Source organism: Elephantulus edwardii, unplaced genomic scaffold (assembly GCF_000299155.1).
Source record: "Elephantulus edwardii isolate Elephantulus edwardi_28Jun2011 unplaced genomic scaffold, EleEdw1.0 scaffold00041, whole genome shotgun sequence".
NCBI classification, from domain to species: Eukaryota; Metazoa; Chordata; class Mammalia; order Macroscelidea; family Macroscelididae; genus Elephantulus; species Elephantulus edwardii.
Window position 1 is genome coordinate 19,905,185 of NW_006399791.1, and position 6,809 is coordinate 19,911,993.

Below are 6,809 nucleotides of genomic sequence, written 5' to 3' on the forward strand. Positions count from 1 at the left end.
AAAAGGAAGAAAAAATAGAAATGGATGTCAGAAGATACTCTAAAATTGTACTAGAGCACTGAAAACCAAAAGAAACAGAATACATGCTGAAGTTCAAGAGTTGAACAGAAGGTTTCAAAGGGCGGCTCAAGAAGACAAAGCAAAGTATTATAGAATGTGCAGAGAGATGGAATTGGAGAATAAAAAGGGAAGAATCGTTCTGCGTTTGAATGTAGACAGAATAAACACTCAAAATTTACAACTTTTGAATTAAGTCCTATGTGGTCATGTCAGCAAAGCCAACTCATAAAGAAAGTATTACAATTTCATATATGGTATTAGAAATGTCTATTGTGTGTGGCTAATAATCACACAGTAGATGGATTGTCACAGTGAGTATAACAGGCTAGAGTGTTTCAGAGATTGTGAGAATGGAGCAGACAGGGCAAGGTTCTGAGCTGTTATTCATAGGGTGGTTGTGAGATGAAGTCAACTTGATGGCACTTACCAACAACAACAACATGAATTAATAAAGAAACCTAATTGATCTATTAATGTAACAGAGAGCTTTAACAATACAGCATAGTTAAGACCATGGCATGCTCATTCATTTCCTCCTGCCTGTGAAGAAAATATAGTCCAAACTTGAGGTTCTGGATATTCTTCCACAGGAAGAAATGGGCATGAGATAATATCTAATACCAAAGTGGAAAAGTTTCCCAGAACATTTAGGGTAAGGATATAAATGGAGTTCTTATGATCTATATGTCTAATTGTAATATGCATAAAGTTATGTTTTCTTTTTTATTCAAAGTCAGTAACATATATAACTGAATTTAGTTACTAATGCCTATGTCTGTGTTTTGATAGACTGTCAATGTTTACATTGTGCCAATGTTTTATTTTCAAGATGTATGGTAGCCAACACGTTTTATTATTGCAAATACTACCTGAATTTGCAATAACCTCTGGAACAAAGAATTTCAGCCAAAGAGAAGTAAGAATTGTTGGGAAATGATAGCTTATTATGCAAGAACTCATTGCATTTATATCTGAGGAGACAGATAATTATTTTGTCTTTTCTATTATTTAAATGTTCCTGCCTATCATATCTTCCTCGCACCTCAGAGCTGTCCATCTCTGACTTCAGACGTGACAGTTTTTTCCATTTGCATGCAATTCTTTTTTTCCCCTCCATGGAAAATGGAACAAGATGTAAATGAATTTTTCTGGAGTCTGAACAACATTAGCTATACAACCATTTTAGAAGGATCTTGGCTGAAAGCAGAGAGTACCAGAGAAATGTCTGTCTGTGTTTCATTGACTATGTAAAGGTGTTTGACTGTGTGGATCACAAACACTGTGACTGACTTTGAGAAGGAGAATCACAGAACACTTTATGTGCTTATGTGTAAATGATACTTAGACCAGGAGGCAGTGGTAAGAACAGAGAAAGACATGGTTCAAAATAGGGATGGGTTCTGTCCCCACACCTTTTAAATCTGTTTGTGGAACAGATCATCTAGGAGACTGGGCTGTATGAGAAGTAATGTGGCATCTGGATTGGAGGTATATTCATCAACAACCTGCATCTTCAGATGACACAACCCTGCTTGCAGAAACTGAAGAGGACCTGAAGTGCTTGCTGCAGAAGACCAAGCGCTGCAGCCTTCAATATAGATTGAAGCTCAATATCAAGAAAGCAAAGATTCTCATCACTGGGCTTACTGGCAGTTATGTCCTAGATGGTGAAGAGATTGAGATTGTTCACAGCTTTAGTTTGCTTGGTTCCACAATCAATGCTCTTCGTACCAGCAGTCAGGAAATCAAGAGATGAATTGCAGTGAGAAAGTCAGCTGTCAGTAACCTTTTCAGAGTACTGAAGAGCAAGTCAGTTTGGAGACTAAAGTGTCCTTATCCAGGCCATAATCTTTGCAATTGCTCGCCATGCGTCAGAGAGCTGGACAATGACTAGGGATGTTAGAAAGAGAATTGATGCCTGGGGTTCTGGAGAAGAGTGTTGAATGTACCATGGAGTGCCAGGAGAACAAACAGGTTCATCTTAGAGAGGATGAATCCAGGCTCCTCCTTGGAGGCAAGAATTCTGAGGCTTTGTCTAACATACTTGGGGCATGTTGAAAGGAGGTACCATTTGTTGGAGAGGGACATTATACTTGGAAGGGTGTCAGGATGGAGATAGAAAGGGAGATCGTTGATGAAATTGATTGATACAGTGACTGGGATAATGAGGATAGGTGTGTCAGAGACAGTAGAGTTGGCACAGGATAGAGCAGATTTCAGGGCTATTGTACATAATAGGGTCGCTATGAGTCACAAGTGACTCAACAACAGGTAGCAACAACAACCACCATGCACAGGTATTTGGGACTATGAGTTAATTTATGAAAATGCTGAATGTCAGGTCCAAAGTACCAGAGATGTTCTGTATCATTTAATATTTGCATGTTTGAGCATGCTTGCAGTCTGCAAATCCTTCTAAAGAGCAGATGAAAGAATAGGGGATCCTCTTATCTAGACTATGCGTGTCAGATTAACAACTATTTCTGCACCAATGCAGATCTATCAACATTGCCCTATTATGAACACTGAGAAACACAAAGTAAAATTCTATGTACAGCAGAGCACACTTAGACTAATAGATACGGTAACTGAAGTTGAACCCTCAAAATTGGAAACAAAAAGGAGGAGAAAAAATTTTAAGAAGATATTAACAGTTGGTATGTGGACTATGAGAAGCATGAAATTAGGAAAATTAGACATTGTAAAGAAAGAAATGGAAAGCATAAATATTGACATATTGGGTATCAGTGAAATGAGATGGATTAGCAAAGGACATTTTTAATCTCAAGATCATATGATCTATTGTGGTGGAGATGAAAAGGCGAGAGAAAAAAAGGAGTTGCTTTCATAGCTAAGATGGCCATTTCTAGATCCATCTTGAAATACAATATTGTGAGCAACAGGAAAATATCCATACACATACAAGGAGGATCTATTAATACTACAATTATTTGAATTTATGCACCTACAACCAGAACCAAAGAGGAGGAGATAGATGATTTCTATCAACCGTTGCAGTCAGAAATCAATCAAACCAGCAACCAAGATGCTTTAATAATAATGGGTGACTAGAATGCAAAAGTTGGGAAGCAGGAAGAAAGATCAGTTTTCAGAAAATATGGGCTTGGTGACAGAAATGAGGCTGGAATAGAATGATAAAATTCTGTGCAATGATTTATTCATAGCAAATACCTTTTAAAAGAAACCTAAACACAGGCTATACACATGGATTTCACCTGATGGGATGCACAGGAATCAGATTGATTACATCTATAGAAGGAACCATTGGAGAAGTTCATTATTAACAGTAAAAACTAGGCCAGGTGCTGATTGTGGAACAGACCATCAATTGTTCATATACAAGTTCAAATTGAAACTAAAGAAGGTTAAATCATATCCACAGGAATCAAAATTTGACCTTGAGTCTATCTCCCATGAACACTATGAGTGAAGTCCAGATAAGCTGTGGGAAGATATCAAGAATATCATTCATGGAGAATGCAAAAACTCATTACTAAGAAGGAAGAAGAATAAAATACCAAAATGAATGTCAGAAGAGACTCTGAATATTGCAGTAGAACACCAAGAAGCCAAAGCAAAGGGAAGAAATCAAGAAGTTAAGGAGCTGAATAGAAGATTTCAAAAAGCTGCTTGGGAAGACAAGGCAAAATATTATTGTGAAATACGCAAGGAGCTGGAGTCAGAAAAATTGAAAGGGTCAAATTCACTTAGCATTTTATAAGCTGAACGAATCAAAGAATAAATTCAAGCCATGAGTTGCAATGTTTAAGAATGCTATCGGCACTGAATGATTCAAAAAGCATTTAAAGCATATGGAAGTATACAGAGTCATTGTACCAAAAAAGAATAGGCTGACACAGAAGAATTTCAAGAAACAACATATGAGCATGAGGCAATGGTGATTAAGTAGGAAGTTCAGGCTGCTCTGAAGGACTTGACAAAAAAGAAAACCCCAGGAATTGAGGTGCTCATCCAGTTGTGTCAAGAAATTTGGATGACAACTGCTAGGTCAACTGATTGGAAGAGATCCATATTTATTCCCATTTTTTAAAAAAGTGACCTTACAGCATGTGGAAATTATCAAACAATATCACTAATATCACACACTAGCGAAATCCTGCTGAAGATTATCCAGAAAAGACTTGAACAGTACATTGGCAGAGAACTACCAGAAATACAGACTTGGTTTAGAAGAGGTAATGGCACTAGGGACATTATTGCCAATGTCAGACGGATCTTGGCAGAAAGCCATGAATAGCAGAAGAATGTTTATCTGTGTTTCATTGATTATGCAAAAGCATTTGACTGTGTGAATCACAATAAATTGTGGCTAACCTTGAGGAAAATTGGAATCTTAGAACACTCAATTGTGCCTATATGAAACCTAAATGTGGTTCAGGAGAGGATGAAGCTATGCTGCTCTTGGAGGCAAGGATTCTGAAGCTTCGTCTGACATACTTTTGACATTTTGCAAGGTGGGATCATTCCTTGGAGAGGGAAGTCATGCTTGGGACGGTGGAGGGACAGTGCAGGAGAGGAAGATCCTTGATTAGATGGATTGATTAAGTCACTGGAGTAATAGGGATAGGTGTTTTGGAGACAATACAATTGACAACAGATAGAGCAGGGTTTAGAACTCTTGTACATAGTGTCATTATGAGTCGCTGGCGACTCAACAACACATAACAACAACATACTTGGACCAAGAAGCAGTTCTCAGAACAGAGCGAGAAAACACTGCAAGGTTCAAAATCAAGGAAGAAGTGTGTCAGTGATGCATCCTGTCCCAGTACCTTTTCAATCTGTTTACACAACAGGTCATTCAGGAAGCAGGGCTTTATGAGGAGTGTGACATCAATATTGGAGGAAGGCTCATTAACAACCTGAAATATGCAGATGACACAACCTTGACAGGTTTGGAAGCAGAAGTGGCATCCACTTCCTAAATAACATGCCTCCGGAAACTCTATGAACTTTAATAAATGTTGATAGTTGTAAAGGGGTTTAAGGCCTTTTGTTCATAGGGTCACTATGAGTCATGCTAGACTCAAAGGCAATCAACAACAACAACAACACTAAGTTTCTGGGTCATATATTTTCAGAAAATATTTCTTCCCAATTTTTTTGTTTCCTGTTACACAGAGGAGTAGCACACTTTTGAAGAGACAAGATAAGTTGTCTGTGAGATTAAGGTAGGTTTCTAAGAAAAGTTAACACTTGAAGCCTTCATTAATGTAGTTCTGGTCTCCTGACTCTTAGTGACCCCATGGGACAGAGCATAAGTGTCCCACAGAGAATTCTTGGTTGTAGTCTTTATGGAAACCAATGGACAGTTTTTTCTCCTACAGATCCGTTGAGTATGTTCAAACCACAAACTTTTATGTTAGCAGCCAAGTGCTAATTGTTACACTATGCAAGGCCATATATTGAAGTTTGACGTCATTAACTGCTTCTCCAGTAGAGGCTAATCAGATAGTCCAAATGCAGGAAGTCATTCCAGGCCAACAGCCAATAATTTGCAAACCTTGGGGTATGTTGGTATGTTGTAGCCAAGAAATCTCCAGAATTTTGGCATGACCTGGTGGAAAATGAGTGCATAAAGTAGTGTATAATGAAAAGTAATGCAATCATTCAAATGGCGTATAATGAATCTTGAAATGGGGCAAGTTCAGTAGTGGGGCATTAGAATCAAGGGTACCCGCCATTCCTGGCTACAAAAACTTTGTAGCCTGGCATGCTCTGGTCTCTGGTGAAGCCGGTTTGTCAGTATTACCATTAACAGATATTTTGATGCTAACAAGCATGATATTTATGTTAAGACCTTGTGAGTAAGGTTCAGTGAAATTTTCTGCATTAACCAAGAGAGTGTACTATCTATTCCCAGCACAGACTCCAAGCATGAGTGGAATTTTTCAAAGGCACCAGAATGTCATACTAGTTTGCCTTTGTGTGCTCATTCTAGAATTAAAAATTAATAACCTCCTGGAATTCTTCATTATGAGATTTAAGTAAAGAAAAGTAATTAAATCTCCTAGTGATGAACTTGCTGATTCTATATGATTAAAATCAGTGAGTCAAGGGCATGTAAAAGGTCCCATTCTCCCTTGAGAAGAAACTGCTGTGTCTGCTCTCTCAGGGTTTACAATATCCTTAGTGACAGTGGAGGGACTTGCTAGACCTATCTTCTCTGACTGATATTGATCCACTTGAGTCCTAACTGGAGGGGTGTTTTGCAGGACCAATATCGTTCCAATTCCCAGCACTTTCTGGAAACTCCAAGTTTCCTTCTGAGGCTTGGAATAACTTGCTCTCTCTTCCCACCTCTCATTTACCATGTCGTATTTGAATGCTTGTCTATGCATTTTTAAAATCTTAAACAAAGCTAAAGCAAGTTGGGAATTGCGTAACCACAGGGGCAATGCTTCTTAGTAATAATAAAGTGAAATAAAAAAGAAAAAGAGAGCAGAATGGTGAAGGTAAGAATGAGAAACAAATCAACCATTGAATCTTGATTTCTTTTTTTCCAGATCCTTCCCTGTCTGTGCCAAGGACTTCTGTAAGGACTTGAACAATCTGCTGCCTCTTTTCTTTCATAAATCCCAGTGAGGCTGTTCACTCTGAAAGGTGGGCTAGTCCTTTGTCTGCTGTATTGTGAGAGACTAAAAACAAGCAATCTTTACAGGAAGACTGTTTTCATTTCTCTGTAGGATGTTTCTTTTTTTTTTACA